This window comes from Halichoerus grypus, chromosome 12, assembly GCF_964656455.1.
Source record: "Halichoerus grypus chromosome 12, mHalGry1.hap1.1, whole genome shotgun sequence".
Taxonomy (NCBI): domain Eukaryota; kingdom Metazoa; phylum Chordata; class Mammalia; order Carnivora; family Phocidae; genus Halichoerus; species Halichoerus grypus.
In genome coordinates, this window is record NC_135723.1 from 87,447,854 (window position 1) to 87,462,971 (window position 15,118).

At 39.4% G+C, this 15,118-nt stretch overlaps 1 protein-coding gene and 1 pseudogene across 3 annotated transcripts in view; one reads left to right on the forward strand and one right to left on the reverse strand.

The window, feature by feature from the left end:
- The window catches only part of EXOC4 (exocyst complex component 4), a 729,394-nt gene that overhangs the window by 197,768 nt on the left and 516,508 nt on the right, over positions 1-15,118 (forward strand). The gene's annotated exons all lie outside the window — the stretch shown is intronic.
- On the reverse strand, positions 4,725-4,905 carry LOC118535347 (U2 spliceosomal RNA; annotated as a pseudogene).

Here is a 15,118-nt window from a genome sequence, read left to right on the forward strand (position 1 = left end):
CTTTAATTGCAGAATCGACTTAAAGAAACTTTAAATTTACCTCCATAATTTCTCTCCATTTGGTTTGTAGTACATGAAATTCCTTTAATTGGGGACAAAGCAAGCCTTTCTTTTTTTCTTTTAGATCATTTCACTTTTTATTCATCAATACACTTAATTCTTTAGCACCGTTTTAGGCTCACAGCAAAGATGAGTGGAGAAAGGGCAGAGACTTCCTGCATACCCCCTGCTCTGACACACGCACAGCCCCCCTTCATATCAACATCCCCACCACAAGGAAGCCTTTTGTTTGACTCGTAGAGATGAAAAGGTAGACCACGTAATTAACAGGACAGCAGTGCAACCTGTCATTTATTCAGCTTTGAGCATAATTAGTCAACCAAGACAGACGACTGGTGGTAGACTCTTTCTTCTTTTTTGTTAGTGAGAATAGCGAGTGCTCTGCACTCTCAGCCACGCAGAATGGCTTTTCCGGCCGTGGCCCTGGTGGTCCACGATCTCTGGAGAGAGCCTGAAAAAAAGCAATGAAGAGGAGAGGGTTCTGGGCCCAGATTACAATCTAGCTCCCCATTGACTAGTTTTGTAACCTCTGTGCCTCGGTTTCCTTATCCCTAAATGGAGACAGAAATAACAGTACCCACCCCACGAGGTTGTTGTGAAAGCCATGTTGAGGTAAGCGATGAGCAGTGTTTAGAGAAGTGCCGACCGAATAGGAAGTGTTATGTCGTCGTCCTCCTCCAGCCCCCGTTGTTCTCGCTCAGTCCTAGCACTTCAGCTTTTCTACTCCTTCTCTGTCCCTTTAGCTAAATCCTGCTCTGCTTTCCAACTTAAATTTAGTTGTCACTTAGTCTGGTGACTGTTCCCCCCGTTTTCCCTCTCAGATTGTGGCCCCTGTGGTGTTCTCCTACCGCATCTGTAACATTCCCATTCTGAGCACTTTCCACACTGTGTTGCGGATCAGTGCTCACTTGTTTGAGCCTACCACGAAACTCTAAGTTCAGGAGAGAAATACAATTTTATTTCCTATCATTAGCACAGTGCCTGGTATGGTAAGTATTCAATAAATACTGACTGACTCAGCGACAGAACAAATGAGGTGAGTTGACATCAAACGTGGGATAGAGGGCTTCCCGTGGAGAGATAGGAAGGGCCCCAAAGGGAGATGTGGTCACTGAGAGCCAGTATCGGCTTTGTAGGTTCTAGTAGTTTCTAAGTTGGGGAGAAGTAGAGGCTGCGTGTAGATCTGTGTTTGTTCTCTGCAGTCATATGTAGTTTCATTAAGTAGGAATGTTGCCACTGAGCTGTCTGGCCTAGGACAGGACTGCTGTATATAATTGAAAGACATGTGTAAATCCAACTACGTTATGGAGGAAGTTCATTCTGTGAGGGTGGTTAATTGAAGAATCTCTATAATCTAACTAGGAACCTCCTCGTTTTTCAGAAAGTTAATTGAAATACGGAACCAAATGCGATAGTATATTTTACTTACCAGTGTTCAGCAAAATAGGAGGATTTATCTCTGGTTACAGGGAAGAAAGTAGTCAGCAAACCTATCATGTTCATAATACTCATTAAAAAATAATTTAGCTGAGCTGACAGATCACATGCATGGTGAGAGAATAGCCCAGCTGATGAGTTTTTGTAAAAGTTTGATGGTATTTCATTGAGGAGCAAAAGTGTCTCTGATGAATGCTTTTAACAGTTCAGCAGGAAAAGGGGAAAATCACACCTATTTTCCATTAAAAAACGGCCAGCCTTTTTCAGTTACTCTGTTCATCTGACTTGTCCAAGGACCACAGTGAGATCTGCATTTCAGTTTATCCTTGAAAAGGTATAATTGAAGAGTTCAGTCAAATCCTAAGAGGCTGGCAGAAGAAGCCATATAGCTGCAGCTTCGCTTCCCAGTGGTTTGGTTCAGAGGTCAACTTTTCCTTCTGTGGCAAAGAAAATCCACCAGAAAGACCATCAAAGTAACAGTAAAAAGCTCTAATTTTATAAAAGTTAAGTTTCTGCCACATTTTCAATTCATCATGCAATTAAAAATGTTACTCAACCTAACAACACACAAGGGGAAGAAAGAATGTAAAAATGAGATTTCTCTGGTATCATCAACCCATGTCAGTTGGCTCCGTTCAGGTACTGCCGTTGGCAGTTGGGCCGAGGAGGTGGGGGTGCTGTTTCAAAGTGTGCAACATAACAGGTGGAAATCTAACTTGTGCATCTCCATTAATCAGAGACTCCCTGTTGCTTTGAGCCTCTCACTGCTTCATTGTACGCTTAGACAGCTGTGCTACAGGTTAGAAAGATAGTCTTAATGAACATTTAGCTCGAATATGACTTCTCAGGTTTAACGTGGGATTCTTTGGGAGAATAAGATAACTGATGAACATGTTATCTCATGAGGGTTTAAAAAAAAAACTCAAAATACTGCTGCTCGTGACCAAAATAAGGTCTTAGGTTACTCAGTCCCACTCTGCCATGGTTTTCTCATTTGAAAAATAGAGCTGTTATCAATTCTGACTACTTTAGGGGGGATATTGTGACTATACAATTAGATATTAAAACTCTGGAAAAATTACAATAGCTGTAATTGATTTAAATTAAAATGGTGCTTTAAAAAATTTAACATGGAGGAATTGGGAGAACTGCACCGACTTCATTAGCTCTTGTTTTCTGCCCCTCTCTCCAGTCTCACTGTTCCCCTGAGTTGGCTCCTCTCAGGGTCACCAGCGATCCCCATCTTGGCAGATTTAGTGTTTGCTTCCCTGTGTTCATCTCACTTGGTCTTCTGGCCAGCCATGTTCCTTTTTTCCTCCACATGTTAGAGTGTCCTGAGGTTTAGTCCTGGGACCTTACCTGTGCTCACCCTGTAGACTCTCCCCCGATGTCTCAGCTCAGACTTAAGTTTTGCTTAGCACCTAGGTGCAGGTGACTTCCAGATGTACGTCTCCTGTCCAAATCTTGTTATTGTTTCCTGACCTCTTCCAACATCCTGCCCACTCCCCATCCTATCATTCTTTATCACATGTTATTTTATTTTCCTCATAATCCTTAATTTCTACATGTCTTTCTCACTTGGTAATTTTCTACACTTGCCTCTGAATTCCCAAAATGCAAGTCTTATTCATTAGTGCATTCCAGTGCCTGGGACAATGCTTGGCTTGAATTAAGCACTCAAAAAGTATAGGATGGAGGAAGCCTCTATCCTCAATATCTCCTTATTTGTAGGTACAGGCCTACTTATTTGAGAAAGCCTAGTGGGAAGTTTAACACACAGAGTAGGAGTCCTGCGATTTATCTTCTTCATTCATTTTTAAGATAATAAAACTCACGAATGGGAAGAGCACTTAATTGTGATCCAAGCAGAAATGTATACTCAGTTTTGATTACAGTTTCTTTTCTGTCTTGGGGCTACGTAGTACTTCTGTTTGTACTCAATAATATTACCTTTAGAGTGCTGTTTTTATTCCCGTTAGCCTAATGAGTGGCATTTCTATAGCCCTGACATTTAGATACTCTGTAAAGCTCCAACCACTTGAGAATTGACTTCTCTAAGAGGATTTGCTTTACATGGTAAATATGGAAGTACTGGCATCAGGGAAAACTGGGCTCTTATACTGGCCTGACCTGAATTTTCTGAGTTTTTCTCTCTAATGGGTTGTTGTTGACTGGGGTTGTGAATACTTAATGATATCGTATGTAATTAATCTTTTTGGAGGTACCTTGCCTTAAGGTAGAGTGATATTTGAAATACATTAGCCATGAGTTGATTATCCTTTTTTACAAAAGGATTTATAATAGGAGTCTCTCAAATAGCAAGCTTTTCTATAATGGAGCATTTAAAGCAAGATTTCATTTATGCACACATTTTCAAGGACATTTTGGCTGAAGTGAGGTACAGCAATTTTATACTCATTCCGTGCGTTTGTTCCACAGCCTTAAATATAAGAAGCACTTGTAAAGCTTTATATCTTGAAATACGATTAGAAAATTCTTTGTAGTCTTAAATTTTGCATAATGACTTTGTTAATAACTATGTAGCAATATGCAGGGGACATGAAAAAATATATTTTTACTTCTTAAAATTGCATATAACTATTTCAAAATAACCTTAATCTTTCATAGTTATCTGTTCTGTTTTAGGTTCTAAAATAGCATATAAAAATTGATTCCCCTTCCTTTTATATATTTATGTTCTTGCTTTTTTAAAATACTGATCTTAACTTCCTCATATGGAAGATTTGTCTCATAATGAAATTATAATAGAATTTTTATAAATGCTAATTTCTTTATATATTCCTAAGAAGTAGTAAAGTAATAAATATATTTTCCTCAGGTCGTGAACAGACTAATGCATTATTTCAAATCATTTAGGAAATAAAAGTATTCTTATGCCAGGATTGTCACTGAGTGTATCACCTCTTTGCCGTAATTGTTGCAATGTAGATGTTTATTTTACTTACAGATGTTCTTTGTTTCTGGTTTAATTTATGACATGGGTTTATTTTCTGAAGAACTGTAGTTCATACAAAGTCCTCTTGGACAAACCATTGGTATCTGAGCCATGTGGAGGAGCCTAGAGGTCATGGGACAGACAGCAGATCCTGAGAGTGTAAAGCAGCTTTCACAGAGCCTTAGGAAAACCTGTGAGCCTCACTCTTGAGAAATGATCCTTGGTCATCATGCAGAACTAGTTGATGAGCTATAACCTTATTTTTAAGAAACTTTGTTCTACCCATTTATTCATTCACCCAGGCAGATACGGGAAAAGAGTGAATACTGGTAAGTGAGATACATATTTGAGATTGAAAAGTGATACATAGGCATCTCTCTTTATATAATACTTGAGTTAAAAGGGTTTTTTTAAATATACACTTGATCTTAGCCAAAAGGCCGAGAAGCGATAAGGGTTTTTTTTAAATATAAAAAACATGAAAAAAATCACAAATTTCTAGCATGTATCAGAAAAATTTAAAAGTTAGCTTCTCATATTTTTTATCATTTGGCTCACATTAATTTTTTAATTAATATAAAATAACAGCTTTGCTCATTTTCTTAGATTTTCTTTAGGACTGTAAGAAATTATATTTTTGCCAAATTTAGTAGTTTATATATTGCAACTAAATCTGACTTGACCTGTTTTAGAAAATAGAGAAGACCAGAAACATTCATGGCCTGTAGTGGGGAAAGTAATTTTTAGGCTGATGAGAATGCCAAAGAACAACTTGATCATTGTCCCAATAAGACACAATTCATGAGATAGTTTTATGTTTTCAGAATGAAGGTTGAGTCCTTTCAGGAATATTAATAGTTAGCGATGACCTTATCTGAAGTGATCTATTATCAAAATTAGAAGAAATTGACATACACATGCATGTAGTATGAGGTCTAGAAAATAAAACAGTAGATTTTAATAGTAGCAAGTGCTTTGGAACTCATAATCTAGTATTTTTTTTTTTTTTTAAAGATTTTATTTATTTATTTGACACAGAGAGACACAGCGAAGAGAGGGAACACAAGCAGGGGGAGCGGGAGAGGGAGAAGCAGGCTTCCCACAGAGCGGGGAGCCCAATGCGGGGCTCGATCCCAGGACCCTGGGATCATGACCTGAGCCGAAGGCAGCCGCCCTAACGACTGAGCCACCCGGGCGCCCCAATCTAGTACTTTTTAAAAAGATTTTATTTATTTATTAGCGAGAGAGAGCGAACACGAGTGGGGGAAGGGCAGAGGGAGAGGGAGAAGCAGGCTCCCCGCTGAGCGGGGAGCCAGACTCAGGGCTCTATCCCCTGAGATCATGACCTGAGCTGAAGGCAAGCTCTTAACCAACTGAGCCACGCAGGCGACCCTAACCTAGTACTTTTTGAACTCATTATTTTAGTCCTAGAACCTGTTTTCTGTATGTTTTATTTCAGAGTTGAGTATAGAAAGCAGATTGAGGTGGAGGTGACTTGACTAAATGGGGTCCAGGACTCAGAGCCCCACCTGCCCAGACCCCGCCTCCATCTGCTCCTCTCTTCTATGGAGCACCCGAGGCACCATTACAAAACTGAACACTCCCAGAGGCAGAGCGCTATACAAAGGAAAATTGATAAGGAGACAGATGACATTATAGGTTTGTAGGGATGGGACAGATGAATCAATAGTGGGTGGTCAGACAATTGATTAATCATAAACAACAACAACAAAAAGATGTTGAATTTGAAACTCATCCCCTATTTAGGGAAATAAATTTTGGGTGCGTTGAGAACTGAAATGTGAAAAGCAAAACCGATTGACACTTGAGTTCGTAGTAGCATTGTTTGAATAACAAAAATCTGGAAGTAACTCCTCTGAAACAAACAATACATTATATGTTAAAAAAAAAAAAAAAAGAAGAAGATAGTAGGAAGAGAAAAATGAAAGGGGGAAAATTGGAGGGGGAGACAAACCATGAGAGGCTATGGACTCTGAGAAACAAACTGAGGGTTCTAGAGGGGAGGGGGGTAGGGGGATGGGTTAGCCTGGTGATGGGTATTAAAGAGGGCACGTACTGCATGGAGCACTGGGTGTTATACGCAAACAATGAATCATGGAACACTACATCAAAAACTAATGATGTAATGTGTGGTGATTAACATAACATAATAAAAAAAATCTGGAAGTAACTCAAATACCGTAGACAGGAGAATGGATTTATAAATCGCGGCATAGCTGTGCAGTAGAATACTATGTAGCAATGAAAATGAATGAACTGTACCATATATTAACCTTGTGAGGCATATACCCTTATGTGATGAAAATGTGATAAGGTAGGGAGCATGAACATAAAACTCAGGAAAGAGATCACCTCTGGAAAGGATAGAAGAAGGTATAATAAGAGGAGCCCAAGGCTTCAAGGATAATAGTACTGTTCGATTTCTTAAACTAAGTGACGGAGATGCTGTTGTATTTTTAAAACTGTACTAAAATGTCCTATACATTCAGATATACATTTCATAAAAAGTACAAATATAATAATCTGTAAAAGGCCTCTTAAGTCTCCAGAGACACAACCACCTGTAGTGTAATGCTCTTACAGGAAAGTCTTCAGGAGATTTGGAGTGTTCTGTGAGAACCGGATTGGTTCATGGCCTGCACCATTCCATTGCAACGTCAGGTCCATGCCGCAGCTCTGCATTACTACTGACCTCCAACTGTCCCTAAAATAGTTCATGAGAAGACAGCTCCAGGAGCTGGAGTGCTCCCTGCCAACTTCCCTGCCCACCCCCCCACCTCAGCCTCATCTAGCCCGTCAGAACCCAGTGCCTGGTGAGGTCAGCTGCTAGTCTACTTTTGTGTCTTGTGTTTTCTGGACTTTTTGTTTATTTATTGAATATATACAGATTTATTACATTTATTTGTCCTGGGTGGGGCCTTTAGGATACGATAATGAACAGAACCAAGTTTTGCCTTTGAAGGGCAAAAGAGCAGAAAGGGACCATGACTGTGTCCCAGAGGCTGGCACTTGTGCCCCAGCATGTCTCCTCCACATGAAGAGAGCCCCTGATTTTTAGCCTTTACACATGGCCACCCCAAATAGAAACATTTCTAAGCTTTCCGTGCAGCCAGCCATGAACATGTAGTTTAATTCTAACCAGTAGAATGTGCATGAAAGTGATGTGTATAACTTCGGGTCTTACATTTAAAGGGAAGGAACAGGCTGTCCCTTTTTTCCCAGCCCAGTGTGTGTGAACGTGTTGTGATGCACAGTATGGGTGACCTGGGGTGGGGAGCCATCTTCGACCGTGCGGATGAGGTGGTAAAGCCATGAGATAGATAGAAGCAGCCGAGTTGGAGACTGTGCAGCGTTGGCCTCTGATGACCAGAGCCATTGTACCATCCCAGACTTCTCTGTAAGTCCATGGTATTTTGGTTCTCTGCTACTTGTAGCCCTGCTTATATCCTGATTAATCCAACATGCAAACAAGTGATCACAGTACTGTGATATGCATTATGATGGAATTGTGTAGATCTGTAACTGAGATGTGTATACAGTGCTGGGAAGGCAGGGAGGCTTTCATAAGTATTTAAGTTTCAAGCTGCTTATAAAAGATGAAGAGAAGCTTTGCAGATAAAAGAGGGGTGGGCATTTCAGACAGTGAACATGGCAGGGATAAATGTATGGAAGTGTAAGCATATACACTTTTCTCGTTTCATAACGTGAGTTAGACGGATATAACTTTTTTTTTAAGATTTGTTTGTTTTAGAGAAAACACTGGGGGGTGAGGGGCAGAGGGAGAGGAGAGAATCTCAAGCAGACTCTGCACTGAGCGTGGACACGGGGCTCGATTCCACAACCCTAAGATCATGACCTGAGCCAAAACCAAGAGTCAGATGTTCAACTGACTGCACCACCCAGGCTTCTCTAACTTTTTCTGTTAAGGAAATCAGTTTATGTATACAGACCACTACTGATTATAATTTGTTACTTTCAGGAACCAGAGATAATAGAAGGGACACTAAAGCTGTTGAGAATGGCTTGGGCCGTTGTTCATGATAGCCACGAGGTTAAGAATTGATAGAACCAATGGTGTCCTGGTGATGATAGGAAGGTAAAAGTCATGTTACACCTGAGTAAAAGCTCAGGATTTTCTGAGGGGTATTCAAATGGTATAACTATGCCCCTTTATTAAAATTTTTGTAGGAAACACAACTGTTTTAAATACAACTATTGTAGTGTATTAGGCTGTGCAAGGTAGATTTGGCTGGAGATATTGGCAGGGGCCAGATCATGAAGGACCAGCCTAACCTAATTCCGGAGTACCTTGTTCAGCTTGGACTGCAAATGGCAGCTTGGTTGTGTATGGAGATTGCAGAGTTCTGTGTGCTCACATCTGATTTCCAGCTTGTAATTGTGTGGATGAAAATATGCATCAAGTTACTTTTGGCTTCACCACAATTTTAAACTCAAAAAGCCCATATTACAGTAATATATGATAGTATGTATGAATGCTACATGAATATTGTAATAGTCATAATATAGGATGTTCATTCCTAGAATTGTGATGACATCTACTGAATTGCAGCCAGTTCATTTGCATATTCATGCCCACTTAGCTCAAATAAGTCCCTGTTTGTTTGCACATTAACGTCTGATTTCAGCACCAGTTAACTAATTTACATATCCCTGTTCAGTTGGTTAGTGATGTTCATATGTGGAATGTTGGTGCAGCTGTTTGTGCTTTGAGTAGCTTGGGGAGCACGGTGGTTTAGTGGAAGGAGTACCTATTACTCATCCTGCTTTTACTAGGCAAGTCACGTTACCTTTCTGAGCCCTAGAATGCTCATCTGTATAATGAAGTTAGCAACACTTACCCTGCCTGTTTCTTAGGGTTGTTATATCAATTGACATATCAGAGGTGACAACATACAGTCAACATTTCTAGGCTACCTGTATTCTAGGCCTGTTCCTGGAACATCTGCATATAGGAGAGTTCTAGGTGTCATGGAAGACAAGACTTGCAAGCAGACACAGTTTTAATGAATGTTATAAATACTTTTGGGAGCATGGAGGAGAAAACACTGAACGTTGCCAGGGGGAGTCAAAGAAGGTGTTAACAAAGGAGGAATCTTTATACTGCAATTGGAAAGGTGAGTTAACCTACCCCGGGGAAGGGCACTCACCGCAAGTAGGGAGAGGATGGGAAACAACACCTCCACGTATGAGAGCTTCATAGGATAGTAGGTATTTGGGGGTTGAAGCAGAGAATGTTGGGAAAGATAGGGCTTAGAAAAGGGAGATGGGGGGGGCAGGTCTCAGAGGACTGGTATAATAGCAAGAAGACATGGTTTTTGTCCTCTGGGTGATAAGGAGTCCTCCAAAGGTTTGAAGCAAGAGAGTGACATAATCAAATCTGCATTCTAGAAAAAGTATCCCAGGGGCTCTGTGGGGGATGAATTGAGTGAAGTGAGGCAAGTTGTACTGTTATTTCAGGTGAGAGCTTATAAGATCATGCCAGCTTTTTAGGAGGTAACAGCAGAGAGGGTGGAGGGAGGGAGTAGATCCAAAAGCCAATTTCGAGGAAGAATCAGGTGGATATGATGGCTCCTTCTGTGTGGAGTTTGAGGAAAGATAGGCATTTTGGCTGATTCCCGGTTTTCCATTCTGGTGCAAGAAGAGGGTAGTTTTTATGGAGTGTTAGATAGGGGTGAAGATAGCTTTTTTTTTAAAGCATATATTTTCATGTTTCTCTTTTAGTTTTGCTTAAATCTACCTAGTCTAATCTAACCACATCTAATCTAACCAAATCTGTTATCGACTCCCTCATATTTAATACATTCAGCAGTGTTTGATTACCCATCACCATTCACCTTCCTAAGTCTGGTGTTGGAGCTAGGGTTTTCTTCCTTCCCTCCTCCTCCTCCTTTTATTTTATTTTATTTTATTTTATTTTATTTTATTTTTTTACTTTATTATTATAAAATTGCAGATATTACCTTCTCCTTTTTAGGCTTTGGTTGATCTATTAATTTGAGTACTCATTTTAAACTCTCTGAAAAATATCAATTATTTTTTATTCCTAGATGGACCTGTATTTCTATTACTAAAATCAAGCTACCATTCTTTTTTCTTAACATCTTGCTTTGTGATTTTGTGGCCAGTCACTTAATTGGTTTTCTCAGTTAATAGAGAGGAGTTAAATGATGTTTATGACTCTCAGTCAGTCCAAAGGTCTAGGTTCTTGATTCTCAGCACTTGGTCTGTTCCTAAAGATCAGAGTCTGAGGACTAGTTAGAGGTTCAGAGCATGGTCTCTGCAGTCAGGCTTACTGCCTGGGTGACTTTGGGCAAACCGACTCCTTTGTGTGTCCGTTTCACTTTCTATAAACTGATTATACTTACGTCATAGGGCCATAGTGAGGCTGAAATGTGTTAACACGTGTAAAGTGTTGAGAACTGTGCATGGCATGAATTAAGTACTGATTAAATGTTAAATACTGCTAATTTATCTGGGGTATGCCCTCCCCCCCAACACTTGGCATCATTCTTCACACATAGGAGACAGATTTTTTTAAATTAGTGAATGAATAGGCATGCTAATAGACAAATACATTCCAGTAAAATCTCCTAGAATGGTCCTTAGAAACTTCTTTTCCCCCGTTCTTTTCTTTGATAAAAGTTCTTCTAGAGTGTTGAAAAACTGTGCTTACATCGGTGATCATTGCAATCATGTCATGTTAAGTGTCATCCACTGCAGTGGTCTGGGTAGGCAGCACTTAGTGACTTTTTAGTGACCTGTTCTTACCACTTATATCCACCCCAGAGGTAAATACTCATGGCAATAATGAAAGTGGCCATTTCTCTTCAAAATCATTTTGCTATTCAGTGCCACTAACTGCATTTTAGTCTGTAAATAATTGAGGAGGATTAGTATATGGCAAAATAGGAGGTTAAAATGGAAAGGTCATTCCTTCTCTTTATGAACTACCTTACATCTGATCATTTGGCGATGTTTTACAAACACTGTTGTCTTTCTTGCCTGCCCCTTACGTTCATTCTGAAGTCACTTCCTGGCTACTGGTAAAAACAAAAACAGAGAGAAAGGAGTTATACTCTAACTTGTAGTTTGCTAACAACTCTTAACCTAAAAAATCCTAGAGCTAACAGAGATCTCAGATGAGTATCATAAAGGGAAATGATCTTTTGAAAACAACATAAATTCTTAAAAACAATAAAAGGTGTGTGACTGAAACTAGTTAAAAAAAGATGGCGACTGATCTGAAAGGGAAATTTTTGACTTGGCTTGGAAGGTGAGCAATGAACTGTTTATGACCATCATTCCCCACAGCGTGGTTGCAAGAGGAGGACAGATAAAAGCGAGGCTGCTGATGGGACACACCACTCATCTATGATTATCTCCCCTTTCTAGATTCTGTGACTCTTACTGGGAATCAGTAATCCTGACTCCTCTTGAATACCTTATTGAATCACTTAAAAAGAATTTCTCAAAAGAAGATCGTGTGCCGTAAGAATTCTTTAGCATCTAAATTGAGTGGCTGTCTCTGATAATTTCTAAACTGTTTACTCTGATGAACTCAATAGATAGAGTTTCCTCAGAACAAATACAGAATTTGGACTTAATTTCCTAAGAAATTGAAATCCTTTATTACCTAAATGGTAGTATGGTTCTCTTTATACCTTCACTTCTAGGACATTTTTGGGCAAATATAATGCCCAAAGGGAACAATTAGCTCAATTTTAGATGGTGTTTGCTGAGATTTTAGCCATAATTGTTTGTTGACACTTTGAAATTTGTAGCTGTCTCAATTACTTTTATAATATATGTTATATAAACAGATTCTCTGTAGCATATGAGCTTTAGTCCCTATGAACTGAATCCTTTCTGCTCCTCCCTTTTTCTACCTTATTTTCTTATTCTCATGATTTTATTATTTCTCTTTTTATTGAAGTAGAATATCCTACAATATAGTGTATCAAGTGCATTTACCTTAAATATAGAGCTAAATTTTTGCATATAGATACACCCATGTAACTAGCCCCTAGAAGGCTTTCTCATGCCACTTCTTAGTCAATACCACCCCCTCAAGGTAGCCACTCTTCTGATTCATAATGTTGTCACTTAGTTTTGCCTATTCTTTAAAACTGTATAGGTAGAATGATACAACATCTTGTGTATTAGCTGCTTTTCCTCAACATGATGTCCGTGAGATTCATTCATGTTATTGTATGTATCAGTTTGTTTTTCTTGCTGTATATTTTGTTGTATGATTATAGGACAATTTATTCATTCTCCTGTTAATAGTCTACTTGGGGGCTATGACAAATCAGCTATAAACCATTTTGTACATAAACACTAATTTCGTTTAGGGATATACCTAGGAGTGGAATTGCTGGCTATCATGAGATAGTCATACGTTTAGCTTTAGAAGATACTAATAGTCATTTTACAATTATAGAAATTAATGAGAAATTGCTTGAGAATTTCAGTTGTTTTACATTCTCACTAAAATGTGATTTTATCAGCCTCTTACGTTTTTGCCATTCTGGTGGATGTGTAGTCTACCTTATGGTTCTCATTTTTTTTTTTTTCAAGATTCATTTATTTTAGAGAGAGAGACCGAGAACATGAGCACGAGGTGGAGAGGGAGAAAGAATCTCAAGCAGACTCTGTGCTGAGCACAGACCCTAATAGGGGGATTGATCTCACAACCCTGAGATCACGACCCAAGCCAAAACCAAGAGTCAGCACTTAACCGACTGCACCACCCAGGCGCTTCTATTGTTTTCATTTTTAAAAAGAATCTCTGAGCTTTCCCTAACTGTGCTACTTTTCTCCTCCCCTCGATCTGGCAGGAGTTTCTGGATGTGATTATTTAGTGTACAGGCTATCCCAATTCACTGATTTATAGTACAGCTTTTTATAGAGAAGTGACCTTGTGTTCTTCCTAGAAAGGCCTGATTATGTATATACATTTTTACCCCGAATTCTCAGGTGGCCTTTCTTGCGAGAAATCACTTATTAGTTTGTTAGAACTTTTGAGGTAGAATATAAAGATTTCTCCTCTCTTTCCTCTTTGCCACTTTTTGGTCAATGGCTTTCTATTTTGAATTATATCTTTATTACATGTATCATTGATATTCCTACTGGTGGTGGGCAGAACTCTAAAATGATCCCAATCACCCACAACTTTTACAATTCCTCCTCCTGTGTGTGGGCTGGATCTGTGAATATGATGGAGTACCACTCCTACAATTAGGTTACATTATATGGCAACTGTCATGGAATTTTCCAGATGTGATTAAAGTCCCTAATGATTGTCTTTAAGTTGTTCAAAAGGGAAATTATCCTTGGTGGTCCTGACCTAACCATGTGAGTCCTTAAAAGAGACAAGAAGCAATAGCAGATGCTGGCCTTGAGGAAGTAATTCTTGTGGTAAGAGTAGGCTACACGGCAAGTACCTGAAGGTGGTTTCTGGGAGCCAAGAGGAACCCCTGTCCAACAGCCAGCCAGAAAACAAGGGCCTCAGTCCTACAACCAAAAGGAACTGAATTCTGCCAACAGCCCAAATGAGCTAGGAAGAGGACCTTGAGCCTCAGATAAGGTTGCAGCCCTGGTTGACACCTTGATTTTAGATTTTAGTGAGACGCTTAGCATAGGACCCAGCTAACCTATGCCTGGACTTCTGACCCATAGAAATTGTGAGGTAATAGATTTGTATCATTTTAAGCTGCTAAACTTGTAATTTGCTACACGTCAATAGAATACTAATATACAACCCAGTCTTAATACTCCATGATTGACCCTTTGAGACTCTCAAAAATTTCCTTAGACTAATGGATAGAAGTTGCTAGAATAGTTCTTACTGTAAGCAAGGAAAGGAACCAGATTTATTCTAGCTGTCAGTCTTCCTTTTTTTTTCAGTTCTCTATGATTTTGATTTGGAAGCTGAGAGGGCCTTTGAGAAAGGATGAAGGTCTAGTAGTTTTTCTGTAGTTTGTAGACTTTACAGTAGGAAATGACAGCTTAAAAACATTTAAAATAATTTATATATACAACAATACAAAACCATCGCCATCATGATGACTGTCTGAGGCAAAGTGGTACAGATTCTATTACCTCACTGGGCTGTCTCTCGAGCACCCAACCCTGAACATGTCCAAATCAAACCCAAGATCTCCCCTTCTCCCCACCACCCCAAAACCTACTCTTCTTGCAGTGTATTTGATTTCATTAAATGGCATTGTCGACTTACCAGTTGCTGAACCTGGAAGTCGTCCTCCTTTTCTGTAAGCAGTTAATCTATTCCCAGATCCTGCTGATACTGTCTCCTAACCCATCTACTGTTACAAACCCATCAACTCATTATTTTTTTAAAAGTGACTCGCCTCCACCCAGGTTCTAACTGCCATCATCTCTTGGTTGGTCCTGCCTCTACCTTGAATCCTTCCAAATCATTTGTTATATTGGAACCAGAGTGACTTAAAAAATATTCAGTGATTTTTTTTTTTTTTAAATATCTCTTAGTACCAAGTTCTATGTCCTTAATATGCCTAATAATGTTCTGCCTGATTTGGGCACCAATTGCACACAGCCTCTCTGTGGCCTCCTTTCTGATCACGTTGGGCTTCTCAGGACATG